We start from the raw sequence: 14474 nt of genomic DNA, 5'->3' as shown, positions 1-14474 counted from the left end.
ATCCATCTAGTCAAGGCTATGGTTTTTCCAGTGGTCATATATGGATGTGAGAGTTGGATGGTGAAGAAAGCTGAGCGCCGAAGAATTGATGCTTTTGAACTGTGGTGTTGGAGAAGACTCTTGAGAGTCCCTTGGACGGCAAGGAGATCCAACCAGTCCATCCTAAAGGAGATCAGTCCTGGGTGTTCATTGGAAGGACTGATGTTGAAGCTGAAACTCCAATACTTTGGCCACCTCATGCGAAGGGTTGACTCATTGGAAAAGACCCTAATGCTGGGAAGGATTGGGGGCAGGAGGAGAAGGGGACGACAGAGGATGAGATGGCTGGATGGCATCACCAGTTCGATGGACACGGGTTTGGGTAGACTCCAGGAGTTGGTGATGGACAGGGAGGCCTGGCGTGCTGCGATTTCATGGGGTCGCAAAGAGTCGGACACGAGTGAGCGACTGGACTGAACTGATAGTTGGTTCACAATGTTGTGTTAGTTTCAGTTATACATAAAGTGATTCAGTCTTTCATATGTGTGTGTGTGTGTATATATATAAATGTATATGTTCTTTTTTGAATATTTTTCTGTTGTAGATTATTATAAAATATTGAGTATAGTTCTCTGTGCTATACAATGGGTCCTTGTTGGTTTTCTATTTCATATATAGTAGTATGTATATGTTAACCCCCAAACTCCTACTAATTTGTCCCTCCCCTACTCTTTCCCTTTGGTAACCATAAGTTTTTTCTTTTTTTTTATGTCTGTGGTTCTGTTCCTGATTTGTATATAAGTTCATTTGTATCGGGTTTTTTTTTTTTAAAGATTCCACAGATAAGTGATATCACATGATATTTGTCTTTCTCTGAGTTCACTTAGTATGACAATCTCTAGGTCCATCCATGTTGCTGCAAATGGCATTATTTCATTCTTCTTATGGCTGAGTAACACTCCATTGCATATCTGTACCACATCTTCTTTATCCATTCCTCTGTTGGTAGACATTTAGGTTGCTTCCACATCTTGGCTATTGTGAATAGTGCTGCCATGAACATTGGGCTGCATGTATCCTTCACATCACACCAGTCAGAACGGCCATCAACAAAAAGTCTACGCATAATAAATGCTAGACAGAGTGTGGAGAAAAGGGACCCCTCTTACACTGTTGGTGGGAATGTAAATTGGTGCAGCCACTATGGAGAACAGTATGAAGGTTCCTTAAAAAACAAAAAAAATAGAGCTACCGTTTGATCCTGCAATCCCACTCCAGGGCGTATATCCAAAGAAAATCATAATTTGAAAAGTTAACTACTAGTATTTACACTTGAAACACGCCAGGTGTAGGGACATGATTCTACATATCTGACAGGATCTAACCCCCACAGCCACCTCATAAGGTTAGTGTCCTGATAATCCCCACTTTGCAAATGAAATAAAGCAGAGAGAGGTGTAGTCACTTCTCCGAGTCACCCAGAGTTCACTCTGGAACTCAGAGCCCATTATGGTTGATTCCAGAGCCTGTGCCATTACCTCCTGTATGGCCCAGGAGCTTCAGGCCTGGCTGGCAGGCACACCAGAAGTGAGCAAGGACAAAGAGGCGGCCTGGTGTTGAGGGAAGCTCATTGGAGGTGCAGGGTTGGAATTCTGGGTCCAGAATGTGCAGCAGGCATTAGTCCTGGCCATTGGGTAAGAGAGTGATGGTGAGTGACTGATGAGCATGGGAGGAGGAGGAAGGAAGTCTTGAGATCACACTGGGGAACGTGGGACTAGGGAGCTACAGCGGATGTCTGAGCTAGAGAGTCAAATCCTACCCATGGCTGCACTTGAGTGTTGGGACAATAGGCCGAGTATTTTGCTAACAGTAGTCACAGCTGTGCTAGCCACTGCTCTAAGCACTTTATTGTTGTTCATTCACTAAGTCACGCCCGACTCTTTGAGACCACATGGACTTCAGCACACCAGGCTTCCTTGTCCTTCACTATCTCCTGAAGTTTTCTCAAACTCAGGTCCATGAAGTCGGTGATGCCATCCATCCATCTCATCCTCTTTCATCCTCTTCTCCTGCCCTCAGTCTCTCCCAGCATCAGAGTCTTTTCCAAAGAGTAGGCTCTTCGCATCAGGTGTCCAAAAGATTGGAGCTTCAGCTTCAGCATCAGTCCTACCAATGAATATTCAAGGTTGATTTCCTTTAGGATTGATTGGTTTGGGCTCTGTGCTATCCAAGGGACTCTCAAGAGTCTTCTCCAGCAGCACAATTTGAAAACACTTTAAAGGCACGATTAAAATCATCACAAAAACTCACATTTGGGAGGTGGCATTATCATCCCATTTTCTAGATGAGGTAGGTCACTGAGTCTCCAAAGAGTGCAGTGATTTGGCCAAGGCCACACACCTGGTGAGTAGTGGCCGTGACATATGAACCCAAGCCTGGCTGATTCCCAAGCCCACATAGTTAAATCAGTTAAGCACAGGCAGCCACTGAAATACTATGTAACAAACGACCACAAGATCTCAGTACCATGGAACAGTGTTTATTTAGCCCAGGTGTCTAATGTGAGTTGGTTGAGCCTGGCTAGGCTCTGCTGGGGGTCTGTTCTGCTCCACCCATGACGGTCTCATCCTCTCCTGGGATCAGTGGGATGGCTTGGACACCTTCATCTCCTGGCCACGGCAGGAGCACAAGAAGGGAAGCAGAACCTGAGAAGTCTCCTGGAGTCCAGGCTCAGAACCAGCACATAGTTCCTCCTTCCTCATTCTGTTCATCCAAGAAAATCACAAGACCAAAGACCTGCAAGGTCCCTGGGGAAGAACAGGAACACAGGTGGAGGGAAAGAACTGGGGCCAGTACTGTGCTCTAGACAGTGCCTATGCTGGTGAAAAATGTTTCCACTCTTTGATACTCTTTTCCAAAGGTAGAGCCCTTGGACTTCCCTGGTGGTCTAGTGGTTAGAATCCACCTGCCCATGCAGGGGACCCGAGTTTGAGCCCTGGCCCGGGAAGATTCCCACATGCTGTGGGGCAGCTGAGTCCCGTGTACCACAACTACGGAGCCCACACGCCCTACCTCTCTGCAACTAGAGAAGAGCCCGAGTGTGACAACAGAGACCCAGCCTAAAATAAATGTGTTAATTTTCTTAAAGGGGAGTTCTTGCATATGGGTTGGACCTCCTAACTTGCTTCTAACAAACAGAACAAGACAGGTGTCACTTCCAAGGCCAGGATGCTAGTCCTCCCTCCTTGCTCATTTGAGGATCATCACTCTGGGGAATCCAGCCGCCATGTTGTGAGGACACTCAAGCAGCCTTGCAGAGAGACAGGTGGTGAGGACCTCAAGACTCCAGCCAGCAGCTGTGGGAGTGGGTCTTCCTGGGAGCAGGGCTTCCAGCTCCAGTCTAGCCTTCCAATGACTACAGCCTGCTGACATCCCAATGGCAACTTCACGAGAGAGACCCTGCATCAGAACCACCCAGCTAAGGCACTCCTGAATCCCTGATCCACAGAAACTACAAGACAATACGTGTTTTTATCATTGGAGGCCTCTAAGTTCTGGAGCAATTCAATATGCAGCAACAGAAAACGAATGCAGTTGCCTAATCATGATGAAGCCTCTTTCTGTCATTTCAAGTGAGGCGGAGATGGAAGCTGTTTTGTCTGCTCCCCTGAGAGCCAGCAAAATCCCAACAATTTACCAAGATTAAGGGACCAAAAATACTCTTGGTAAAACTGTGGTTGTTAAGAAACATCTGTTCTTGAGATGCCCAAATTGGGCTGTGCTCAAAGGGAATGAAAATGTATCAGAGGATGGGGACAGCTGTGGGGGACTGATGCCAACCCCACGGCAGACTCAGATTGTCACTCAGTCCCTCCTTGAAGCTGAACAGGGAGAACAATTCGAACAAAGGTCTGCTGCTGATGGGGCTGCTGAAGCAAAGCACTGAAGAGTCCATCCAGCTGCAAGGAAGATAATCACACCACATCCTACTGTGCACCAGGTACAAGGTGGGCACTGAACAACGGTTGGGGTGTTGGAAGACTTTGGCTGCATGATATGGACTGATGGGTGAGAGGCAGTGTGGTCCAGTGGTTGAGAGTCCATGGACAGACCTGCATTTGAATCCTAGTGATGATGTTGCTGGCCCTGAGTCTTACAAGAGGCCAGTCACTTAAACAGCTTCCTCATCTGTAAAATGGACATAATAACTGTGCCTATTTGACCAGTAGTCATGGTCTGCCCAGCTTTGCTTTGTAGGACTCCTCTCCTCCTCCCGGTGTTCTGTCCATCCTGGTGCCCTGCTACTGCAGCACATCCCCTTGGCCACCATTCAGGAGTAGACATAAGACCCAAGTGATGTCAATCAGATGGCTGTAGAGAAATGTTCTTTCTTTCTTAAAGTGGTAGGTTTAGAAGGACATGAGCCTGGGTTACCAGTGTCAATCATCACATGTACCATGTGAAGAGATCTTGTCTAATGCCTGGGGAGAGATTAAAGAGCCTCCTGATACTGGTTAAGCTCCTGGATCCAGCCCTACCTGAAGCGTACCCAGAATTTACCCCAGATGTCTACATTAATCAAAGTTCTCTAGAGAAACAGAACCAATAGGTACACATACACACTCATACACATCCTATTGTTTATGATATATCTACCTATAGATATATAGAGAAATTTAATATAAGAAATTAGCACATAATGATTATGGAGGCTGAGCAGTCTCAAGATATGTCGTCAGCAAACCGGAGACCAGAAGAGGTGATGGTGTACGTCCTAGTCCAAAAAGCCAGTAGACACGAGACACAAGAAGAGCTGCTGCTTTAGTTTGATCCCAAAGACAGAAGACCAGTGTCTCAGTTCAGGGCAATCAGGTCACCTCTTACTTATGGGAGGGTTAGCCATTTTGTTCTGTTCAGACCTTCAGGTGATTGGATAAGAGCCACTCATGTCAGGGAGGGCAATCTGCTTTACCCAGTGTACTGAGATATGTGTACAGTTCAGTCGCTCAGTCATGTCTGACTCTTTGCGACCCCATGAACTGCAGCAGGCCAGGCCTCCCTGTCTATCACCAACTCCCGGAGTCCACCCAAACCCATGTCCATTGAGTCGGTGATACCTGTCTCATCCTCTGTCATCCCCTTCTCCTCCTGCCCTCAATCTTTCCCAGCATCAGGGTCTTTTCAAATGAGTCAGCTCTTCACATGAGGTAGCCAAAGTATTGGAGTTTCAGCTTCAACATCAGTCCTTCCAATGAACACCCAGGACTGATCTCCATAATCTCATCTAAAAGTCACTCTCACAGACACAGAAGAATGTTTGACCAAGTAGCTGGGCACCCGTGGCCCAGTCTAGCCAGTTGGCGCATAAAGTGAACCATTATGATGTCTGAGTTATCACTGAATGCCTTCCCTTGTTTTAAACCCATTGGAGTTGATAGGCCTTGCTTGTAATCAAGAATCCTGATCGATAGAAATGCTTGTTTCATAGGGATATTTACAAAATGGATGAGCTCTTGCACAGTGCTTGGGAGACAGAAAGCCCTCAAAAATGACAGTTATTGACATCTGTCATAGAGCAGCTTCAAGGGAGCAGAATTTCCCGTTTTGCCCGTACTTCCTCCCGCAATCCTGAGGTCAGAAAAAGGGCTGGCAGTGCTCCTGCTTTTTCCCCATCACATCCTCTCTTTAGAGTTGGCCACTGGTTCTGAGTAGGTGGAGCAGACACTCTACCCCATGGGAAGAAACCATGGCCTAAATCATCTGGCACAATCATTGATAAGCTAAAAGATGAGGAGGACTTCCCTAGTGGCTCAGTGGCAAACAATCCACCTGCAATGCTGGAGACACAGGTTTGATCCATGGTTCAGGAAGATCTCCTGCAGAAGAAAAAGGCAACCTCTATTCTTGCCTGGGAAATCCCATGCAGAGAGGAGTCTGGCGGGCTACAGTCCATGAGGTTGCAAAAGAGTTGGACACAACTGAGCGACTAAACAACAGCAGTAACAAAAGATGAGGAACCTGGGAGAATCCTTCCTCGGGGCTATGGTCGGTAGAATCACGTCATGTTGAATGTCAAAAGCTGAATATCACCTCTGTTTTGTTTTTCTCTTTTCATTTTCTGAAATAAATTTCTAATCTCCCCCAGACTAATGGATGCCTAGGGCTGTACAGATCCAAAGCTATACTCAGAGAAACAAAATTGAAAAGTACATTAAAAATTTTAAACTAGTTATCCCTGTAACATATTCTTCTAACAAGGGTGGATATATTGGTTTTGACCACCAGCATCCTTTCCTTGACTGACCCATGCCTCCCCCACTTCTTGTGGTACCTGGAAGCTATTAATCATAGTCCTCCACCTTCCTCACCACCAGGGAGAGCCTATCAGGGGGCTGGGCCTATCCTAACACCATGGCCACATCCTCTTGGACCCTGTGATTGGTCCCGAGGTGGACATGTGATTCAAGCAGAGCCAATCCAAATCCTTCTTTGAGTTCCTGTATCCATGATGAGAGACAGGCAGAGATAGAAACAGAGAGGGGTGGAGTAGTGGGGAGGAGAGAGAAGATGAGAGAGTACTTTTCCCTTTTGGACTGCAAGCCATAGGGATGAGGCTTGGGGCTGAAGAGAGGTCAACACACAGAGGGGAGAAGAGAGAGAGAGAATTGCATGCCAGACACATGGGAGGAGATCACGGGAGCCCCTGGATCTAGCCATGCCTGAAGCAAGCTAAAAATTTCCCCCTTTCCCTTAAACCTATTTCAGTTGAAACCATGATCTATTTCTCCATGCTTAAATTCACTTAAAAAAAAAAATGGCAGAGGAAACTGCAGACATGCTTGTGCCAAAGATCCCCAGCTTGGGCCAGGCGAGATCGAACTTCTAAACACCAGATGGCTGAGGCTCCAGCCACCCTCTCGTAGTTTGGAAGTCGGCCGTGTGCCCCGAGTGCAGACATTGGAGTCAGAAGACTGAGATGAGAGCCCCAGATCCCGACTCTCTGAGCCTCGGTTTCTTCCCCTGTAAACTTCCCCTGCCTCCTTGGGCAGTAAGAGGCTTAAATTAAATAAGACCAGGGCTGTCGCTCATGTGTCTGGGGGGCTGGCACAGAGATGTGCCCCATCCTCAGGAGCCGTCTCCCCCCCCACCCCCACTCCAGGATCCCAGCCTGCTGCTCCCTCCCCTGCCTGACCCAGTTTCTCATCCAAATTTGGCCACAGGCCCAGGCCCTGGCCTATTTTCGGCACACCTCTTTTTTGTTGCAGGGAAAAAAGAGACCCACGCAAGTTACCTTAAAACAGGGGGTTTATTGTGGGGACAAATGGGGACAGAAACGTGGAGACGGAGGAGGCAGGAAACCCCTTGGGACTGAGACTGTTCTGATGTGGAATCTCTTTTCTTTGCACCTTTAAAAGTCATGAGGCTACCTGTCCTGACAGGAAGATCCCCTTCCCAAGCCTGGATGTAAACAGACCCGGAGAGGCTGGTGTCTGCAGTTGTGCAGCGCTAAGACTCCTTTGCACTCGTGGGGAAGGAATGGATTTTTTTGGCTGCTGACAATTTGGATTCAGGTTTGGACAGCTCTCAGGACCAGCGGGGTTGTTGTGAGAGAGGACGTGCACAGGGATTTTGGAGTGAAGTACGGAGTGACTGTAATTTATTATCCAAACCAGGACACTTGGAGAATGAAAGGGGCACCACGGTAATTACACAGGGATGCAGACATAAACCAAGGCTGCAAGCCAGCCAGGACATCTGGTCGCCTGGAGAGCACAGAGGTTTGGGAAGGAGGGGACTTAAGAAAAGGCAGGTGCCCAGAGTGGGAGGGAGTCTGGGGGTGTAGCTGCTGCTCAGGAAATGCCAGGTTCATGAGTCTCGGGCTGGATGGTTAGGAAGGGAGCCCTTGGATCCCCAGGGACCATGTCGTAGCATCTGCCCTGTAGGTGATGGATGGTGTTTGCACTCGTGGATCTTTGCTGCATCAGCCCACAGCACCCCCAGAGGGAGACCCAGACCCTCAGATAGTTCAGATCCATAGGAGATCCCTGTACACTGGTAGGCAATGGAGAGAACCTCCCCACTCAGATAAGTGAAGGGGGGGAAGGTGGATGGAGCATGCATCCCCCTCCCTGCAACCTGGGCCAGTGTCAGCCCAGGTCACTCCCTCTGTAACTCATGGGGTCCTTGGCATGTCTGTGCACTCAGAGCTCGGGGCTTGCAAAGAGCTCCCCCCTTTCTCCCAGCTCTCTGATTTCTGGTGACTGTACCTCTCCCCGACTCTTTCCCTTGTCTTCCTGATGGACACCTAGCCTGGACCTTTGGCAGTGAAATCACCCTTGTCTCACATTTTGCAAACAACTCTTTTCCACTTCCCAGGAAGGTCCAGAATGTTCTCACCTTGAGGGGATAATGGGCCCCTTCATGTGATGTACATGGTGGTTTTCCTCATCCATCTTTATTACTTCCCCATTTTATGTGCCCCAGAGGCCCCACCCCTTACCCACACTCATTCTCTGGACTTTGAATGACTCCATCCCATGGATGCTGCAGTGGAGCAGGTGACCTAAGCTCAGTCAGTTAGCACATCCTGTCTCCCCGGCTGCTGACTGGTCTAGCTATGCACCCAATTGGAGTTTGTTACTTGACTTGAGGTCTATGAGAAGAGCCTGGAGCATCTTTTCTGATGCTGTTGGAGGGGATGAAGAATGGAATGCAGAACTAACATCATTTTTGATGAAGGAGCTACACATGGAGCCAAACCCAAGGAAGCAGAGCTAAGTGGAGGGAGAGAAACAATCGTGGTGACATCACTTGAGCCTTTAGATCAAGCCACACCTGAAGGTCTTCCTCTGGGCTGTTCAAACACAGATACCAATAAATTCCCTTTTCTCAGGTCCTAGTTTTCTGCTGCCTGCATTTGACAGAGCTCGAACTGCAGGTTGAGTCCTAGGGTCTGTAGGATGCTCAAACCAATGGTAAAAGCATTTCAGTTGCTCATATGAAGTTCTGAGCCCTGCCCTCCCATAGTGAGAATTTCCAGGCTCTAGTTAAAGCTCTTAGTGCCTGTCTTCCTAGTCACTAACCCATACTCTCTTACATAATAGACTCTTGGCAATATTGTGAAATAGGTCAAGATTAATTCTGAAGCCCCAGTGTTCCACCTGACCTCCCTCTGTGGGTCTACAGAGCCTGTTTCATGAATATGTGCCCCCACTCCGAATTTAACGGCCCCACATCTCCCCTCAAGGACGCCAATCCCAGTGTTGTCTCGAAGACCTCCCAACCTCCCTGTGTTTCTCCTGCCCTGTACTTCTCTCACCCCAAGATCCAGCCCTTCTGGCGGCTTCCCAGGTCTATGACTTTTTCCCAGATTGGGAACTTTGCAGATGCTGGTTCTTCTACCTAGAATCTCCTTTTTCTCTTTCTTTACTTTTCTTCTCTTTATCCTTGAAGCCTCAGCTGAAATGTCACTTCCCCAGGGAGTCCTCCTTGGCCTTTAATCTAGGTCAGGCTGGCCATTTTTGCATTCCAAGGGCACCTTGGACTTTTTCTCTCGTAATTGCAGCTCCAAGCTCTGTTACTCCCCAGGGACATGAGACCTGGCATATGGTCAGTTTTCAGAAAAATCTGGATGGATGAGTCCACAGGCGCCGAGCCCCTTGGCAGTGGGGAGCAGAGGTCCAGGGAGAGGCCGGACTTGCTCAGGATCCCACAGCCAGCCTGTGGCAGGTGGACACTCAATGCAGGAGGGCAGTCATTCTCTGAGGAGCCCCAGTAACGGTCACCCCTCCTTTGTTGCAAATGCCAGCTCTGTTTATGTCCCCAAAGTCTTTTCTAAAAGACTGTGGCTACTGACCACGTGCTGATGGCCATGGAGGACCTGAGCTGATGGCTGTGACTCCCTGGGTGACAGGGATAGCAACCCAGCCGGGGTCATGGCCGGGCTGGAGCCTGGCAGAGACGAGCCAGGTTAATGTTTACTCCAGTCCCAGTGTCGTGGGTCATCAGACCAAGAGCAGGTACCCTGGGGGACTGTGCAGGGAGACCCCATGCGCCTTGGCCTTGTTGTGGCTACACGGCTCAGGAAAAGTTGTGGGCAGAAGGCCCTGGGTGCAGAGATCTCCCATCCTGACGCTCTGCTGTGACCAGGGGAAACACTTGGGTTCCAATCCCAGTTCTGCCACTTGCCAGCTGTGTGACCTTGGGCAAGTCACTTTCCTCTCTGTGTCTCTGCTTGCCATCTGTGAAACAGGAATGCTAAGAGTAACAACCTCGTAAAGCAGTAATGAGAATTACATTAGAAAGTAATCATCCTGTGCTTATGGCAGTGTTTCTTCTGACCCAATAGAAGTGTTGAAATTGCATCCCCTGGGCAGTAGCATAATGTCCCTACCTAAAGAGCAAGTGTGTTATGCATTGCTTTGTTTACAGTGTTATTGTCTAAATCCCCCTCTGGACTGTGAACTCTGTAAGGACAGAGTTCACCAGTGAATTCTTGGCATGGTCTTGGGCCCATAGAAGGCACTCAATAGTATTGAATGGATGGATGGATGAATGGATGGGTAGATGAGTGAATGAGTGGATGGATGGAAGGGTGGGTAGGTGGATGGATGGAGGGATGGGTGGGTAGGTGGATGGATTGAGGGAGGGATGGATGGGTGGATGGATGGGTAGATGAATGAATGAGTGGATGGATGGAAGGGTGGGTAAGTGGATGGATGGAGGGATGGATGGGTGGATGGATGGGTAGACGGATGTGTGGATAGGTGGTGGGTGAATGGATGGATGGATAGGTGGGTGGGTAGATGAAAGGATGGATAGGTAGGTGGGTGGATGGGTAGGTGTGTGGATGGATGAATGAATAAGTAAGTGGATAGATGGATGGATCAATGGGTAAATGGATGGGTTGGGTGGAAGGATGGATAGATAGGTGGGTGAACGGATGGGTGGGTGGATGGAATGGTATCAACGGATGGATTTCTAGAACGAATACAAGAAAGCTTGGTAAGTTTCTGAAGACCTCTGACTCACAGGCTCATGTCCCCAGTCCTCGCTGCCTCATCCTTGTGTCCATGGCACACGTTGCCGGGAGTGTAAAGAACAATAGAATAATAAGCGTACAAGACTCTTCTTGTGGGTGTTATTTTTAGTTTCCATGCCGTGGAGGTCAGAGTGCCAAATAACAAAGAGAAGTGTTTTCTCTCTCAAGGAAAGAATTGGTCACACCTGCGTAGGCGGCGGCAGAGGTGGGTATTAGTTTGTTTGGTTTAACAGCTATTTGACTCAGCCCTCCTGCCAGCGGGAGCGGGTGACCTTTCCTCTGAGCCCCGGGCCCCGAGCCAAGCCCGGGAGGGCAGTTCCCTTCGCTCACGAGCTCTGTCAGCGTAGCTACGTCCTGCTGCGATGTGGGTCTCACTGGCTGCCCTGATGCCACCAGGAGTGCATCTGAGAGCTCGGCAGAAGTGAGAGCTCGGTGGGGCCAGGAGGAGCACAGGGGTAGGGAGGGGACCACATCCCAGCCATCCATCTCACGTTATGTTAACTCCTTGGGGGAAGACCAGTGTAATAATAACCCCCAGGGATTACCCTGATGGCCCAGTGGCTAAGACTCCACGTCCCAATGTGGGGGGGTCTGGGTTCGATCCCTAGTCAGGGAACTAGATCCCGCATGCCGCAACTAAGATCGCATGCCATAATGAAGATGGAAGATCCCGCATGCAGCCAAATAAGTATTTAAAAAATATTATTAAAAAATAAAAATAATTATAACTCCCAAAGGGGCCCGTCTCCCGGATCCACACTCCTTTGCCGTGTGCTCTTGTTGTTGTTCTCAGGATGTGGAGTCTTATTTTTCTCCACCCTCTTCAATCTGTGACTTGCTTTGACCACCAGGATGTGGCACCAGTGATGCTGTGTGCCCTGAGATTAGGTCTTCCTCTCACCCTCTGGGGTCACTGGGACCACTAGGCTGTGCAGACTTGCCTCCCAGTGGATGAGGTGTCAATGGAGGAAATCAGAGGTGACCCATTAGACAGCATCAACTGCCAGACATTGAATGGGGCCGTCTCGAACCCTCCTGCGTGGCTTAACACCCCACCTGAATGCAGACGTGTGAATGAGACCAGGATCCTTTGTGTGTATGTTAGGCTTTGGAGGAATTCAAAAAGCATCTTGTGTGAACTGCACAAATCTTTCTACATACCCTATCTTCTTTCACTGCCAAGTGGGCAGATTTATCCTCCTGTGGTAAAGAACGTGCCTGCCAATGCAGGAGACATAAGAGACAAGGGTTCAGTCCCTGTGTCAGGAAGATCCCCTAGAGTGGGGGCAACACTGGCAACCCTCTCCAGTGTTCTTGCCTGGGAAATCCCCTGGACAGAGGAGCCTGGTGGGCTACAGTCCACGAGGTCGCAAAGAATCGGACACAACTGACTGACTTAGCACACACACACAGCTGTTTTGGCACCTCCTATAAGACCACCCCCTGCCACCCGTACTGCCCTCCCTGGACCCTCTCATGGGACATCTAAGCCCACGTGAGCTGAGCCCCTTGCAACTAGTGCTGGGTTGATCGAGGTGAAGCCAGATTGAAAACAGAGGCATGGTGATTTTAGTCCATAAGACTCTGTTATATACTTGAAATTTGTTAAGAGGGTAGATCCTGAATGTTCTCACCACAAAAAAGAAATGGCAATTACGTGACCTGGTGGAGGTGTTCGCTAACACGTGGCGGTCATCATTTTGCAATATTTAAATGTGTCAAATCAATATGTCGTGCACCTTAAGGTTATACGACATCACATGTCAGTCATAGCTCAGTAACACTGCGGAGGGGAAAACCAACGCAAAGACCCAGTGAAAAGATCTCACTGGTGGCCGGGGAGATACAGGAGCTGCGCGATCTGCTGCCAGGCAACCGGGCTGGGTTGTGTGGCAGTGGGGGGTGGTTGTGTGCAGGCGTGACAGTGCCCAGGATCTGTCACTCCAGTCCCTCAGGCTCCACGGTGTGCTGCCAACTGCCTCCGCCCACAGTCCCTACACTCCCCCCAAATTGTGGAGCCTGGGGAATCAGCCCGGTTTACCCAGTCCGAGGAATTCTCTGAGCCAACCATGACCCTCAGACTGAGTAACCACAGCTTACACAGCTCAGAAGGAGATCAGACACAGGTATGTAGAAAGTGGGATTTGTGTAGTTCACATAAGATGCTTTCTGAACTCCTTCAAAGCCTGGGATACACACAAAGGATCCAGGAGCCCATCCGTTTCTGGACCTTTGCCTGTGTTGTCCCTTCAGCCAAGAATAATCTCTTAGCTTTGGGCATGACTGGCTCTTTCTTCCCCATTCATATCTCAGGTTCAGCACCACCTCTTTAACAAATAAAAACTCATAGGGGAATGTTCTTAGCAGCGTTATTCACAATGTCTGAAAAGTGGAAACAACCCAACTATGCATCAGGTGATGAAGGGATAAGCGAAGCATGTTGTACCCATACAATGGAATATTATTTGGCAAGAAAAAGGAGTGACATGCTGATACATGCTACAATGTGGATAAAACTTGAAAACACTGTGCTTAGTGAAATCATTCACAGAAGACCACATATGGCACAGTTCCACTCAGAGTAAATGTCTAAGCAAATCCATAACAGACAGAAAGTAGCTTAGTGGTTGCTGGTGGGTAGGGGGAAGGGGAAAATGGGAAGTGAATGCTAAGTACAAGATTTCTTTTGGGACTGCAGAAATGTTCCAAAATTTGATGGTGCTGATGATTGCACAACCTTGCAAGTATATAGTAAAAAAAAAAACCCTTGAATTGTACACTTTGCAACAGTAAAAGTTGTGGTTTGTGAATTATATCTCAGTACAGGCTGTCTTCAGGGCTGGCTGCTTCTGAGGAGTCTGCTGGGCAGGTCTAGCCCTTGGGGATGGCTGCATGGACCACCGGGCCTCTGCAGGGTGGGGCAGACACCCTCTGCCCCCTCCCCAGTGTTAGTAGTTAAGTCGTGTCCGACTCTTTGCCACCCCGTGGACTGTAGCCCGCCAGGCTTCTCTGTCCATGGGATTCTCCAGGCAAGAACACTGGAGTGGGTTGCCATTTCCTCCTCCAGGGGATCTTCCCGATCCAGAGATCGAACCTGGGTCTCCCGTGCTGCAGGCACAGTGTTTGCTGTCTGGGCCACCAGGGAAGCTCGCCCCCTCCCCAGAGCGGTTTTAACAAAGTCAAGGGGCTTTCGAGGCCTGCCACCCCCACCTGCTCAGTTCTGCATGTGGCCCATGGTAAGAATATGCCGAGGCCTTTAAATGCTGAACGAGTCAGTCCTTTTGCTCGAATTTGGGCTCTGCACATGTGTGTGCCCTTGCACACCAGTGTTGACACAGCACACGTTCACACTCACATGCGCATTTACACACACGTTTGCCCAGAACACTGCTCTGACTCCCAACACATCCCACTCTCACAGCCTGCCTGACGGAGAACCAAGAGGCACAAGCCC

General features: G+C 49.1%; 1 protein-coding gene across 2 annotated transcripts in view; it reads left to right on the top strand.

Moving 5' to 3' along the window:
* The window catches only part of GRK3 (G protein-coupled receptor kinase 3), a 184144-nt gene that overhangs the window by 5917 nt on the left and 163753 nt on the right, over nt 1–14474 (top strand). The gene's annotated exons all lie outside the window — the stretch shown is intronic.

Source organism: Giraffa tippelskirchi, chromosome 11 (assembly GCF_054371585.1).
Source record: "Giraffa tippelskirchi isolate mGirTip1 chromosome 11, T2T-mGirTip1v1.2.pri, whole genome shotgun sequence".
Classification (NCBI taxonomy): Eukaryota; Metazoa; Chordata; class Mammalia; order Artiodactyla; family Giraffidae; genus Giraffa; species Giraffa tippelskirchi.
This window is presented reverse-complemented; position numbering and strand designations above follow the sequence as displayed.